Source organism: Gossypium arboreum, chromosome 5, assembly GCF_025698485.1.
Source record: "Gossypium arboreum isolate Shixiya-1 chromosome 5, ASM2569848v2, whole genome shotgun sequence".
In the NCBI taxonomy this organism is placed as follows: domain Eukaryota; kingdom Viridiplantae; phylum Streptophyta; class Magnoliopsida; order Malvales; family Malvaceae; genus Gossypium; species Gossypium arboreum.
This window is the reverse complement of record NC_069074.1, coordinates 22,887,487-22,903,743: the sequence shown is the minus strand read 5'-3', so window position 1 is coordinate 22,903,743 and position 16,257 is coordinate 22,887,487. Positions and strand designations below refer to the sequence as shown.

Genomic DNA, 16,257 nt, shown 5'->3' with positions numbered 1-16,257 from the left:
AGTTTTAGCAAATGGACTAATTAAACGGTGTTTTCAAGTAAAAATGTGAATGTTCTGACGAGACAAATTTGTTTTCAAAACCCTTATCTTGTGACACCTCCAGATTCGGTCATAACGTTTAGGCCGGGTTAAGGGTGTTACAGAGTGTATTCGACTCCAATGTCATATGCCAATATTCTTCTTCCATCAGTCTAGAAGCTATAAGTTTTTTGCTGAAGTAAATATTGGGTTTTGGTCATTAAATCTATCCTTGCTTGGATCTGATAATAATTGGGATTATTGTAACACTTGTTAATATTTTTTGTCAAGTGTCTTTTCTCTTCTTTAGCTGCTAAAAGGTTGGGATCTCCAATCATTTTTTTAAGAATCCAAATTTGATATGACTGATAAAATTTTTCTTTTTCAGCTATACCAATAAGACTATTGATCTCAATATGAAAATAATAATAATAATCATCTTCATATACCATACATAATAACATAGTTTTGATAAATGCAGAAAAATCTTTTAATAAATAAAAAGAGAAATTTTGAACTGTTATTTCTTTCACAAAATCCCATTCAATACTGCGTAAATCAAATGGTTCATGATCAAGTCTAAACTTTATAGTAGGAATTTTTCATTTAAATCATTAGTGAAAACATAAGCTTGTAGAAAATATTCGAAAAACTTTTTGAAATTGAGCTTCTTTGGTTGCAAATAGTTCCATTTACTTTTGTAAATATTTCTACAGGTAGAATATTCCTAGCATTATTATATAAACATAACATAAATATTTTATTCATAATCGGATTATTTGTTCACGTATTAATAAAATATTAAAATATATCAAGAAGATTGTTTATCTCCTTAATATCTAAATAACTAATTTCGGTTCTTCCCAATCTCGATATAAAATGGATTTTAATAATAAATCATGAGCTTCTTGTTCTTTAGTTTTTTTTTAACTAAAAATTGTGAAAGCTTAGTAAGAGCTCTCCTAAAATTAGCTCTTTGTTCAGTAATATGGGTTTTTCATATTTTATTAATAAAATTATATAATTCTAATGGTAAACTTGGATTATAAAAATATTTTATTTCCTGAATTTGTTGTGCTTTCAACAAATTTTCTAATGCACAAAACTTTTCTACTCATTTTTATGATTTCAGCATAACTGGCATGACATGCTGAATTTGGATCCTGAAACTAGGGTAATTGACTTACCGGTTGTGGTGTAAATGATAATTGAGTTCCAACTGGTTGTCTTACCATTGGATATGGAATATGATATCCTTGGTTAGAATAAAAAGATACTTGAGAATGTATTGTCATAAAGCCACCACGTGTCAACTACGGCGTGAAATGTGACAAAAAATGATAAAAATAAAACCAATAAAGTTATATTAAATTTTAATAAAAATATAGAAATATTAAATTTTATTAAAAATTAGAAAAATTATAAAAATCGTAAAAAAATATAAAATATATAGAAATATAGAAAAATTTATAAAATTTTATAAAGTCGTAAGAAAATTATAAAAATGTAAAGAAATATAAAATTCATTAAAAAAGGTATAAAATTATCGTATCAAAAGAAGCATTTTATATTTTTTTTATAACTTTAGCGATTAATGGTCAAAGAGTTTTTTTAGTGGCGAGATCTAAAAATACGACTTAAGGGGTAGGGCGTAAGTCGGAAATATTTTTGGGGGCGAAATCAAATCATATATTTTATGATAGTAAAATACAATTTCATCATTTTAATAGTCTATATCCTTATAATTTTAGAAGATTAAATCAAATTTTTATTATTTTGGGGAGCAAAGTGTAATTTTACCATTATTAATTTAAAATTTTATAAATTATAAAGTGCCTAAATGGGAATTTTCTATTTTAGGGGGGTCCAACTCCTGCCAACCCCCTAGATCCGCCCTTGGCCTTTTTAATGTATTTTGGCAATTTAAGTACTCAGTTGAATGAAAAGAAAATAGGGACTTAATTGTTTTCTTTGAAAAAGTATGAGGGCCTTTTTATGCATTTTAACAATTCAAATACTCAATTAAGTGAAAAAAATTGAGGCTTAATTGTTTTTTTTTAAAAGATTTAAAAGCATTTTTTATGCATTTAAAAGTTGAAGTACCCAATTAAATATAATAAAATAATAATAACTCAATTATTTTTAAAAAAAATTTACACCTTAAACCAAAAAAAGAAAACTTTTCTGACCATCTTCCACCGCCCTTACAACAACAATTAATTCCAATTCCACGCGGTTCTATTGTTAAATGGGGTCAGCCATGATATTTTCTATAGTATGAATATTTATGTACATTTTGCCTTGTGTCTTGTCTATCTTCTATGTCACTAAATTTGGCAATTTTATATTTCTAAATTCTTTTAGCTTTAGCATTGTTTTTAAAATGTATTTTTTTATTTATAATAATTTTGAAATATAAGTAATACTAAGCAAGTAATTTTTCTGAGTTAAAAATGCTTTTAAAGTTAAATGATATTTTTAATCTTTATTTATAATTTAATGTATTTTATGCAATATTTATATTAGATATAAAAAATTTATGAAAATTTATTTCAAATGTAAAAATTATATATCTAAATTTGTAATAGTTATATTTGATATTTAAAATATAGTTTATGTATTTCAATTGAATTTTATAAATAATTAATATTAAATATTTAAAAATATTCAAAATTTATATTTCATATATCAAAATATTCATAATGAGTAATGACAAATCATTTTTATATTTTTATCGAAATATCATAATATTAATGAATTTAAATATTATTTAAATAGTTTTTTACTTTATTACATCATGTCTAAAATAGATATTTTATTTCTTAAAATACATTTTTACAGAAATAATAAATACTTAAATTTTAAACTAAACTTTTAAAAAGTATTATCACTTGTGTGTGTATATATATTTATTACGGATATTTTATTGTGATCAATCATTATAACATTTAGGCTTAAGGTTAAAAAAAGTTAGTGTACTTTCTCAAAAAAATCTATCAAGTTTCTCTGCAAAAAAGCAGACAATTAAGCCCTTTGATGTTGAAAAGCATCAATTAAGTCATATGACTAACAAATTTTTTTTCGTTAACTATGACTATGCTGACTTGACCATTATCGAATTAGTACCATTTTAGATTGATATATTACATATATAAATAATATAGTAATCTAATATGAAAATAAATATACATTTATTTTTTTAAATATATACAATTGACTTTACATGATTGATACTTTATTGTTGTCAATGATGGATTAATAGATGCTAACAATAACTCTTCCGTGTATTATTTTTAGAGGCCAGGCAAGCGCTTTTTATGTGTCATGGTGCGTTGGTGGGATAAGACTTTAAGGCAAAAGCTATTCTTTCAGGGAAGTTACAAGGTTGAGCTTGACCATATTTTTCCTGCAAACGTAGTTGTTGGATGATTTGATAAGGGTATATCACGATTAAATTTGAATTACGCTCTCAATCCACATGGGAAGTCATGACAATTAGAGGCTGCAAACATAATGACAAAATATGTTTAGCAAACATTTTTAATGTTAAAGCGTAACGAATGGTACCTATTTTCGCACCAATAAAAATTTTGGTTTATATCAGTTTTATCAATTTGTTTCTGTCAAAGTCCGATCATTTTAATTGGAACATGGTGCATCGGCTGGTGCATAAATAATATTATAAAACTTATAATTATTTATTAGTATACAAAAGGTTTAATTGGAATATACTCATCAATTAAAAAAAAACTAAACCGGAGAGTAAAGTTTAACATTTTAAAATTTAAATTTTTTGTTGACATATTTTCGCATTTAAAATATATAAACTAAAATATAACATAAAAAATCAGCTCACCCATTTATCAAAGAAAAATCTCTACTTTCCTTCAATTTCTTTTTTATTGTTAATTTTAAATTTATTGAATAATAAATTTTATTTGTGGAGTTTATATATAAATATATTATATAATTAATAAATATTTTATATTTGAAATTTATTTAGCATCATTTATATTATATTTGTAAATATTTTATATACATATATACATATATTTTTTATAAATATTGATAATTTCAAAACAATATACCAAAATAGACTGTTATTATTGGCAGGTAACAATTTTGGTAAAAAATGATATGACTACCGATGCAAGATTGACTACCTTAGTTTTACCTATATCATATAATTAAAATAGGTGGATCAATAAAAATCGGTGAAATTAGTTTAAAAAATTAAAATTTGGTTGAAATTAGTTTAAATTTTTTATTATAATTTATAAAATAAATGTTTATATTTCAATTGTTATTTAGATCAAGATCCCGTAGAAACTCGTGAAAAAGAAAAAATAGCATAATAGTCTCTAAACTTCTGCAATTGCTACAATTCAACCCAGGTAAGTTCGTACAGTTAAAAAAATTTAATATTTTTGTATAAATTGATGAATGGTATTATTTATTTATTCTATTGTTGGAATTGAATTGTTGTTAGAATTATAATATTGAATTGGATTTCGGTTTGAATGGAACGTGGGATTTGAGTACATTCGTATTTTGGTGTATGATGGTATTGGAAGGAGACAATGACATTTTTCCCAAGTAAGCCGGAGTTTATCATTTGTTGCGAACTCTCATGTTTTACTTTCTGTTAAACTCTTATGAGTTTCTGTTTAGCTCTTATGAGCTTCTGATTGGCTTATCTGGGAGGCCTAACTCTTATGAGCTTCTGTTGACAATGTACTCTTATCTATAAGTCGTTATTCAAATGGAAAAATTCGTTAAAGTGATTTACTTAATGAATTTGAAAGACATGTTATGTATTTTTGTATTGATTTGAATATGGAGGGTATTTATCAATTGAAATTGTGAATGACAGAAAGTTGACATGAATGATTTTATTTACTTGACTTGTTATAGGAGGTTCAGTAAGATTTATATTTAACTCGTCAAACTTATGTGTTGTTTAATGTCTTTATAGATTTTCGGAAGGTTGGATGATCGGATCAACACTCAAGACACACTATCCAGCTTATTCCGGTAGTTTTTAAAACATTCAATATGGTTTATATGACATGTATAGGTTTTTGTACGGTTTAGTCAAGACTTGGCTTGTGAAAATATTATGACAAATATTTTGTTTAAATAACCAACTTACATATTGGTATGAGAATGAGGTATATTCTGATATGAGTATAAGTGTTATATGTATGTACGTAATTGAATTATAGTGAACTTTGGTAACATGGTTGAGTAAATAATTAGGGAAGTTTGGACATTTTTTTTGAAAGTTATCATTTAAGGTATTTAATGGCATATTGGTTGTATGTAATGATAATACATGTTTAAAACATAATTTTAGCTTGTGTTGAATGCCTTGTTATGCCTTGTTGATGTGCAATTTGTTGAAGCTAGGTTGGTGTCAATTTGGGTGAGAAATGTGGTACAAAAAATGGCTTATTTTCGTCCACACGAGTAGAGACACGAGCGTGTGTCTCAGCCGTGTGTGACACATGGCCAAGTGACACGACCTTGTGTCCCTTATATCTTTTAAGAATACAAGTCAGTATGCTCACACTAACACACGAGCATGTGACTTGGTTGTGTGACCCAAGTCAGAGAGTTACACAGGTACGGACATGGGCTGGGCACGGCCGTATGTCCCTATTTTGAATGCCCACACAGCCACGGCCGTGTGACCCCTGCAGTGTTGAAAATTTTAAATAATTCTGAAAAAATTCTCTGAATTTTTGATTTAGTCTCAACTTGTTTCTAATATGTATTTCGGGCCTTGAGAGCTCGTTTAAGGGACAATATATAGGATTTTTGATTGGTTTTATTATGAATATTGATATGTAATGAAACGCTTGAAATTTCTGTCTGATTGATCTATAAACTCTGGTAATACTCAATAACCCTGTTCCTGCGACGGATATGAGTAAAGAATGTTACAAATTAAGTCCGACAAAATTTAATTAGCATTTAATTTCACAGAATTAGAATTATTAAGAAAATGAAAAACAAAAGTACTCCTACTAAACATTTACCATAACAAATTTAATTACATTAGATGAATATCAACCTAATTAGATTAGATGAGAAATAATTCGAAATGCTTTCGTAGATTAACGGAACGTGACGATGGTAAAAAATTCAGCCTTGCCTTTTGTCTCCCTTTACTTATCTCCCCCTTTTCATATTCATGGAATTCAAACCATAAAACAAAAAGGTAACTGTACTTTTGGTAGTTGAAAAGTAATCAAAGAAACTAAGAAAAACTTTTCCTTTCCACGAGAAACTCATAAACATGAAATACTAGGGTTCTTAATTATTGGATTGGTAATGACATCATCATGAAATCAACCTTCCATTTCCGCCTAAAACCCAAAATGAAATAGAGAGAAAATTAATCTTAATTTAGGTGAGAGGATAAGGATAGTTTCGACCTTATTCAACAATTGAGAATTCAATTTTTATTTTAAATATGAGACAGTTTTAAAACTCGGGGCTTATAAAACGTAAAGATTAATCACTGAACTAATAGAATTAATTGAAACACAATTTATCACAATAATGAATAATTTGCAGATTGAAAGAGTGGGCATATCCCTCCTAAATCTCTGACCGAAGACCAAGATTAACATCAATCTCTTCGGAGCTGTCATACGTAGGAAGGCTTATTAATATATATGTGAAGTGCAGTGGTCCTTTTTTGGCGCATAAAATTTCCCTTATCTTATTCCACACGCAGATGCTACATTCCATCATGCTAGCTGCTGTTGTTCCCTCTCCTTCATTTACTTACTATACCCTTCTTTTCTTAAAAGAAAAAAGAAATTGCTGGCAAGTGAAGAGAATCTTCCAAATTCCAACTCCAACTCTGGGAATAAGACACAAATATTTTAAAATAACTCTCTAAATTAATATTACTCCTTTTTTTTTTCCTTTAAAATACGGCTATAAAGAATATTCCTCAAGCCTTCTATAATTGTCCTTGTATCACCTTTTCATGTTATTTTAATTCCATTGCTTTAAATCGTCCTCCATCCATGTACCATCTACTAACACCAAATCTATTTTGTTCAATTAAATCCAACATATTTCTACTGTTATTAGATTCTCGAAAATGGATACACCATCTAAGTTTATCATGCTTTATGTTTTTTTATTTTCTTTTTGCAGTAATTATTAAGTTTATCATATTGTTTACTTATTAAATAGGCTTCAAAATCAAACTCAAACTCTGCAAGATTTCTCACTCAACTAGAAGTATACGATTGAATTAATATATGAATAAAAACGTGAACATATAGGTGACAGTGACAGCAACATCTTACAACATACTTCCCTTATAAAGACAAACGAAATCAGAAACCAAATTATTCAATTCATACCTACTATACAAGGAATTATGCAAACAATAAAAAACAAGAGGAAATTTCCCCAACTGACTTAAAGATAACCATGGTGTTATGAACCAAGACTACCTTATAAATTATGTGATGAATGTTGTGTTGAACAATCAAGGGTCTGGGGATATGTTCACAGTACTGATCTTGTTGCTTTTGGAGGACTTTGGTGGAGTAGTGTTAGTTACAGTCGTATTGGAGGATCCACCCATTTTACTGGATAAAGAATTAGCAATGCATTCAGCCATCCTTGTCTTGACAAGCTTTTTCTTCACTGGAAACACACACCCTTTCTTCTCTTGGAACCGATATGCCCCTTTTTTATCACCCTCTTTTCTGGCTGGATCTGCTTCTGCCCGGCCGCCTTCTCCACCTTGGTTTAGCCTAGACTCCATGATTTTTGTGAAGTATCTTTGGGTTGGAATGTGAGGGTGATTGGGGTCAAGTGAACTGAGAGAAAGGATTTAAAATAGAGAACAAAAAGTGGGGAAACTTGTAGACTAAGAATTGATGTTTAGATTTGGTAATTCACCAAAAACAAATGCTGCTTTGACACTTGTCATAACCTCACTGCACTGTAAGAGAGAGAGAGTGAGAGAATCACTGACAACCAGAAGTAGTCATGTGAGTGTGGGCCTGAATGTGATCCATTCATTCCCCTAATTAATTTGATGTTATTAAGAAGCAAAACAGAATCTTTGTTTGGGTTTTTTCCAGTTCATAGTGGCTTTTCATATGTAATCTTCATTTCCACCACCAAAATGAAAGTAAAATATATATAATGCAAGCAAATAAATGATGTGTGGTTAGTTTAAGTCATTGGTTAAAGTAGAATTGTAAATGAAGGAAAGCTGTAATGCAATGCCTTGGGACATGTTTGACGTTGGAAGCCTTGTTGGTATGCACTAGGCTACCCTCCCAAACCTATAGACATTCTTCCCAAGTCAATTTTGGACTTTGCTAAACCATGATATTTCCTAGAAATTTCAAACTTTTAAGACTTCATATCTTTTAACCAGGTCCACTCTCACTGTTTCATTACACTACTCATTAATTATAAATTACTTTTACACGCTGAGATTGGTCTTAAATCGCTTCTAGAACACACCACATATATTACTAAATTTGCCACATGGATAGTTAGGACATCATCAAAAGTGGATTAAGTCTTTTCGTCTTTAAATTAATTAAACTGACTTTGATTCATGAGGTCCCCTTATGGGCGCAATTCATGTTTAAATCAATATGATTAAGTATTAATCCCCCCCCCCCCAAAAAAAAAAAAAAAAATCGTTCTAGAGTCTTTGTTCTTATAAAGCTCAAATGTGATTGTAGAGCTCACCTACCATAAGAAATTCAGTGGGCATTGATTTCCCAAATAAATCAAAGGATTTTCTTCCAAATTATGTTTACGCTTAAATATGGAATTTTTAATATAAATTAAATTTTGGCATGATTATTTTAAATATTTTATAAATTTAAACAATTAAATAGAAATATGTTTCCATTAATTAATGAAAATTCTTGACTCATAAAAGATTACCCTATGATTTGAATTTAGGTAAATAGGAAAAAATTGTATTTCTAATACCCATAACATAGTTTTTATTTTTACATTTAAGTACTTACATTATATAATTCGGTCATTTTGGTTATTTCCATTAAAATCACAAATAGCAAGTCGACGTGGCAATTAAAAAATCAATATAATAACAAATTTAGCCCTAAACTTTTACATATATATTATATCAATTTGGTCATTATTTTAAAAATTAACCCTCAAAATTTATAAATATTCTCAATTTGATCTTATTTCTAAAAAACTCAGATAAATTTACAATAAATATAATAATAAATTTAAAATATATATAAAAAAATTGTTGGTGAGAAAATTGCTTCTGTTCTTCTTGAAGAGATCAACTCACCAGGTATTACTACTATGTACTCTATTCCATTGGCTCGTCATTTGTCCAATTTCACAAACTGCCTTTGTTTATTGCAGCAACGGAGAGGGTGGGGAGGGAATATATATATTTTTGATAGTTAATTAGTTTACCTTTAAAAGATTTATAATTTAATTGTTTTTATAAAATTTTGAAACTTTGTATTAACTACTCATATAAATTTTTAAAACTTAATACTCTAATTACAAAATTTACTATTTTTGAATCATGAATATCATATACTCTGAATATAACTAAAATTAAGTATGAACATATAAGCATAAGAGGAATATAAAATGGCGCAAAAGTCTATATAAGATGCAGTGAACATGCAAATAATATAACGACTTTGGAATGACGAGAGCAATGAGATCAGATTGCCCTTGTTCATACTATTGATTAGGGGAAGCCAACAATTATTTTAGGGTAAGAATTTAATTTTGAAAGGTTAAACGTATTAACTTATAATTCAGGGATTAAATTAAAAAATTATTTTGAGATTAAAGTACAATTTTACTATATTTTTAATTTTTAATTATATTAATTATAAAAAAATTCTTCTTTGGAGGTCCAAGGCATTTGTCTACCCTTAAATCTAGAGCACTATAATTTGCTAAAACTAATTTGTATAAATTAAATTCAAAAATAAAATTAATTTTTATATGCAATACTTAGAATTGTCCATAACCCCCTCCTCACCCATTTAATATGAATATAAACGGATTTCAATACACTTGAAATCACGTCTTTTTGTATTGACAATAATATCAATATCAACTAAATTAAAATTTTTGTAAGTGAAATTGAAATAGATTAAATCAAATTCTAAAATTGGTCATGGGAAGGTGTTAAGAGTAAAAAAATTGGCTACTTAAAATCATAGCAACTCTTACTTATAGTAAACATGAAACAATACATGACAATTATAAAGATGTATGATTAAGTTGTTGTATTTTTGGACGGGGCCGACCATATGTTGTCAATATTAATGTTGTTTTTGCCCTAATCACCTGATCATATTGTACGCAATGTATGTTTTAGATTATATCTTCATCAATTATTATAACATTTACTGTGTCCATAATCATTGAACCAATTTTTTTTTTTTTAATCTTTTAGAAATTTTGTAAGGACCCTATTGTACCATAGTAATTTGTCTTAATATGAAACTGAGAAAGGATGTCATAGTAAATTTTACTATGTGGTCTCCAAAAGAGAGATATTTGGGTCTTTGGGCACATCCTTTATGACAAAAAGGACGTCCTTTGGATAAGCCACCAAAATGATAAAAAGGCATGCTTCAATTGTGAACTATAGTAATGTGTTCTTTTTTTTTTTTCGATGCTCCAAAATTTTGTCCTTGGAGTTCTCATCAGTTTATAATATAACAATGCCACTGCCATTGCTATCTTTCTCCTTTATTTGTGGACAGGTTTCATAACCCTAACAAAGTAATGGTTTAATTTAAATTAATATATTTGGCATATAATTTCTTCTAAAATTAATAATTATTAATTATTAATTGTACAAAAGATACAAATAATGAGACGCTGACGCCAATATTCACTAAGGTCAAAAATAATTTTGGAGTAAACTTTTGAGTTACGTATTTTTATAAAATGTAATTTTATATTTATGATAACTTATATTTTATAATTTTTAAAATAGTATATTAAAATTTTATTATTTTGAGAGCAAAATTTAATTTGAACATGTATTAATTTATAATTTTCTAAAATATAAAAAGTTAATGTGATATTTTTCTATTATTTATGAGATTTTATATAAAAATATATTTAGAAAATAAAAAAGGATTAATAGTATAGATTACAAATATTATGAATTTTTAAAATTTATATAATGGTTTCTTTTGTAATCTTATCAAACTGACCAAACAGTTTTGTATCATATTCATCGCTAGTAAATTGAAGTCACTTAGATACTTATATCATATCAAGATACCAATTACATCCTGACTGAATTTGCCAAATCTGCACAAAATCTCATGAAAAGGGAAAACTGGAGTTGTTCCCATCGAATTGGTGGGGTGCTGATAACTACTTGGGTGGCCCTAGAAGGGAAACCTTATTTTAATTAAACAACTCTATTCAATTCATTAAAATATAACAACAACAACTCAGAAAAAAAAAATAAACAACCTAAACTCATGTTTTGAAGCCCAATCTAAAACTAGATTCTTTAATAATTTTATTTTATTATATATTACGAATAATTATAATTTTGGAGGAGATCATTTATACAGTTTTAAATTTCTTATGAATTAAAAAAATAAAATTACTATTTAACTAGTTTAGGGCGTTGTTAGGGGCTGGCAGGGTCTCGACCCTCCTTAAAATAAAAAAAAACTTTTTATTTAAGCTTTTAAATTTTTAAAGATAAAATTACACTTTAATTCTCTAAAATAGATAAAATTTGATTTAACCTTTTAAAAATTATAATGATATAAGTTATTAAAATGGTAATATTATATTTTTATTATAGTACAAATTATAATTTAAGTTCTACCTCTACAAAATTTTTTCACTTCGGCACTGAGATGGTGTATGAGGACATTGCCATGTTCCTTTCAACATCTGCCACAAACAAAAGAGGAAACCGGAGTTCTTTGTCCTAAAAATCCTCAAATCTCGATTTATTGATTTAATGATTAAACAATAAGTAGTTGAATAAACAAACACACCCAACTAACCCCCAATTCTGCCAAATCCATGCTTCATCTAAACATTTCAATTCTACGCCGTCATGATTAAAAAATAGGAAATGCCACAATATTCTTTTATTATTATTATTATTATTTTTAATTTACTGTATAAATGAATCCAAATTTTTTTAAAAATTAAGGATAAATTAATTGAATTAACTAAAAATAGATGATTGGATATATTCATCAGGCTTAATTTATTAAACAAAAGTACGGTTACTAAACATTTAGCATAATACATTTAACTAAATCTGAACATGATTTGAAGAGATGAGATAATAACTGGAGATGGTTTAGTAGATTAGCCGAGTATGAACTGTGAACATGGAAAAAATAGTCCCCTGCTTTTTGTCTTCCTTTATTTGTTTGTCTCCTTCCGTATGTAATGGGATTCAAAATAAAATAACTGGCCTTAAAACTAGTGGAGAAATAATCAAATACACCAAGAAAAACTTTTCCTTTTGACCAAACATTCATAGAAATTAAATGATTTCCCTATTTGGGGTTCTTCATGAAATGAACCTTCCATTACCAGCTTAAAGCATAAAAGTATCCTATATTCATTTTTTTAAAGTTGGAAACCATATATTCAAAGACAAGCTTGCAGCGTTTGAATTTCAAGATGCAGAAGAAAACGATTCTCTGTCCCAAATTCTATCTGTTCAAAACCAAAGGAATGAATGAAAGCAAGTAGAACAGAACAGAATAAACAAGAACAGAACAAGTTGTGGTAATTTGAGGTAACATTTGATGAATGATGGGAAACAAAGCTATGGTGTGAGTGGGGATGCTACCAGGGATTTAAATAGCGGTCCGATGCCGCTATAGCGGCCGTTATATAGCGGTAACGGCACCGTCTGAAATCGCTACTGCCAAAACCGCTATTATTGTTTTACAATAAGTTGTGTGAATTTTTAAAAAAATTTACGACCGCGATACCCTCAATGACCGCAATAGTATTCGTTATGTCCACAACTGCGACACACGCAACGCGACCAACAACGCGGCTGCGACCGCAATTTAAATCCCTCTATGCTACTTAAACATTTTGTATGTGGTTATCGTTGGATTGAAAAGGTTTGGATGAAGAAAACAGAGAAATAAAAAACTTGAGCATGGAGTGGAGCATCATCTTCTTCACCAGCTTCCTCTTCTTTGGAAAAACACTTCCATTGGTTGCCTTGATGAACCTTGTCTCAGCTCTTCCTGTTCCTGCCTCTCTGTAAACTTTAACAGGGTGCACTTTCATTTCAACCCCCATTTTTTTTCCTCTCTCAATTTCTCATTTCTGACAGAAAGAGTGGAGGAGGATTTATACTGCCTTCCTATCTGAAATAATGTTATACCACGTGTCAGAATCTGAGCGGTATGCTGATGTAAGTCACAATATATGCTTTAAATCTTGTTTGCATTAGGTTGAGACTTCATTTTTTCCATTTCAACTTAACTTTAATATATTATATTAATAAATTACTTACTTTATAGTATATATAAAAAAACCCACTTATTTCATCCTTGAATTTTATGATTTTATTTCACTTGCATCATTGCATGATTGAAAAGCCTCCCAAATCCACCTTTTTTTTTTTTTTGTTTTTATTATATATTTCAAGCAATATGAATCTTCTCACTAAAGTTACATGTTGAATATCGCAACCTTAAAGTTCATTTGGTGTCGGACATGGTGATAATATTAATCATTACAAAAATAGTTTAGTCTTCTGAGAAATACATAAACAAATAGTCCTCAGAGAAGAATAATTTCTTTTTCTCTCTTTATATTTTCTTTATTTGACGCGTCTTGTTTAACATACTCATTGTGTGTTATAAGTCGACCAAGTTCATTCTTTTCCTTGTCTTTTTTAAACAGTAAATTAGGAAATGATGGTCAGGTCCAAGGTTAAATCATTAAGACAAGATTACAGTAACATTGTCTCCTACCATATTCCCAATATTTAAGGGCCAAGAGCTATATGAAATGAAAGGAAGAAGATAATGGATTTTTATTATCTTATTACATATTAGTTTCTGCGGTTAATTCTTGGTCAAATTTGGTTATTTTAAAAATGCTTTTATAGGGACTCGACATAAAGATCATATAAAAGAGTTGGTCAATAAAGATAATTACTAAAATGAGAATGATTGTACTATCATATGGTTGAATGGTCTTAATCAAACATTACAAAGGTCCATTAATTGACTGCCACTTTCGCAAATTAACGTATCTTAGAAAATTTATAATATGAGTGGGGATAAGTTTTTTTTTTTTTTCCAAAATGAAGAATTCAAATTCAATTATAAATATTATTTTTTCCAATCTTAATTCACATCTTCTTATTGAACAAGAAGGTCGGTGTGTTCCTTTTTGGTATTTCCATTTGCAAACTAAGTAAGTAAATAAAAAATGAGTTTAAACTCAAATACGAAAATAGCTAACGAGTGCCAAAATTTTCTTGCTGCATTGGATTAGTTGGAAAGCAGAAAACAAGCTGCTGTTGACTTATGTATAATCGTAAAATGGGGATAATGTTGTGTTCCAAGGACAGTTAGGATAATGATCGAATTTGATTATTTGGAATTTGGTACTGATCTGGTGGGGTCTCTAGCTTTGTCAAGACATCATCAAGAATCTCTCAAGTCTCAATTAACTTTTCTTTATGTCATTTCGAGATTATAAAATATTATTCATTTTAATAATTTAATTAATTTAAAAATTTTATTTAGATTTTATTTTTAGAATAAAAATATTGAAATTGAAAATGAAAATATTGACGTGGTATTAAACTATTAAAAAAGATATAAATAATATGATATTCTTTGTTCATACAATTATTTACCGTTCCTTTGGTTGGAAAGGTTTGTTGCATTTATATTTTACTTTTATGTTACACAAGCTTCTCAATTTTTATAAATATATTTATGTTTAATATATGAGAATAAAATGATGAAAGCTTAAGTCCTTATTTATTTTTAATTTATTAAATATAACTTAAAATATATATTAAAATTTTAATTTTAATTATAGGGTTAAAACTTTTCATCAAATAATTATGTTTGAATATAAATATATAAAAAATTGAAAATTCAACACAAGCAATAGTTGAGAGTGAAAAAGGAACCCCAGAATAAAAGCAGCCATTGATTAGGTCCAATTTTCCCCTATCATTCAAACCCTTGACCATGTGTTACATACACGCTCAACTTTTTAGTTTTGATAGTAAAACAAAAATCCTACATTTTTAGACCATGATCTAGGAATATGGCTCAAAATTTATACTAAGCTTCCAATGGGACCCAAAATAAAAAGCAAAGTTGTCCTAACCACTAAAACATAACATAGGATCATATGACGGCACTCATTCAAAGTCTAGACTGGAATGATCACAGATTTTTAATTTCAATAAAACAATGCACTGTAAATAGTTTTTTTTTTCAATAGTAAATTATTCATTAAATAATGTTTATAAACATTACTAATTAACCGACCTTTTCTTATTAAAATTTGGACATAATCTATACTGTCAAAGCAGTCAATAATTAAGGTGCATCGACCATCTTCATCAAGTTTCTATCCAAGTTTTACTCAAAAGTGATTTTCTCCAGCTGTGATGCTCTTGAGGGAGAAAAAAAAGGGGGCTTTGTCCTTGTTAATGCCAACTAATCAGAAAGGGAATTAAAGGTATTTTATCCTTAAAGACATCTCTTTGCATTAAAGACAATAATAATAAAAAAGCGAGTGGTCCCTATTGAAATGCAGAAAAATTCAAGTAATAAAGCCAATATATTACTGAATAAATAAGCTGGAAAGTAAAGTCTAGTATAGTTGATTGTTGCCATGGAGAGTAGGTTCTGCTGTTGAAGTTCTCTTCTTCCTGGTCCTAAAATACATGCATGAAAATAGAGCAGAGGTAGGTATGGATTGTGGCTAGACTATATGATTGGTCAGGTAGGTTCACTGTTGGGACAACACAAGTTTTAGATTTTTGCTCAACCCAACACAAGTTAAACTCGACCTAACTAAAAAATAAACTTAAATTTTTGTTCAAGTTCAATTTAAATAAAAAGCCTAAATTTAAGTTAAATTTATATTAAATTTTTTATATACATTAAAATAATTACAACTTAATAAACAAATACTTTTAAAATGGTAAAAATGAATAAAAAAAAAGAG

General features: G+C 28.3%; 1 long non-coding RNA gene across 1 annotated transcript; it reads right to left on the bottom strand.

Moving 5' to 3' along the window:
- Nucleotides 1–6,459: 6,459 nt before the first annotated feature.
- Nucleotides 6,460–7,922, bottom strand: LOC128293213 (uncharacterized). The gene is made up of 2 exons (XR_008283333.1): nucleotides 7,500–7,922; nucleotides 6,460–6,892 (listed from the first exon to the last, which is right to left on the bottom strand). It is a non-coding gene; the product is annotated as an uncharacterized LOC128293213 (long non-coding RNA).
- Between the last annotated feature and the right edge of the window lie 8,335 nt (nucleotides 7,923–16,257).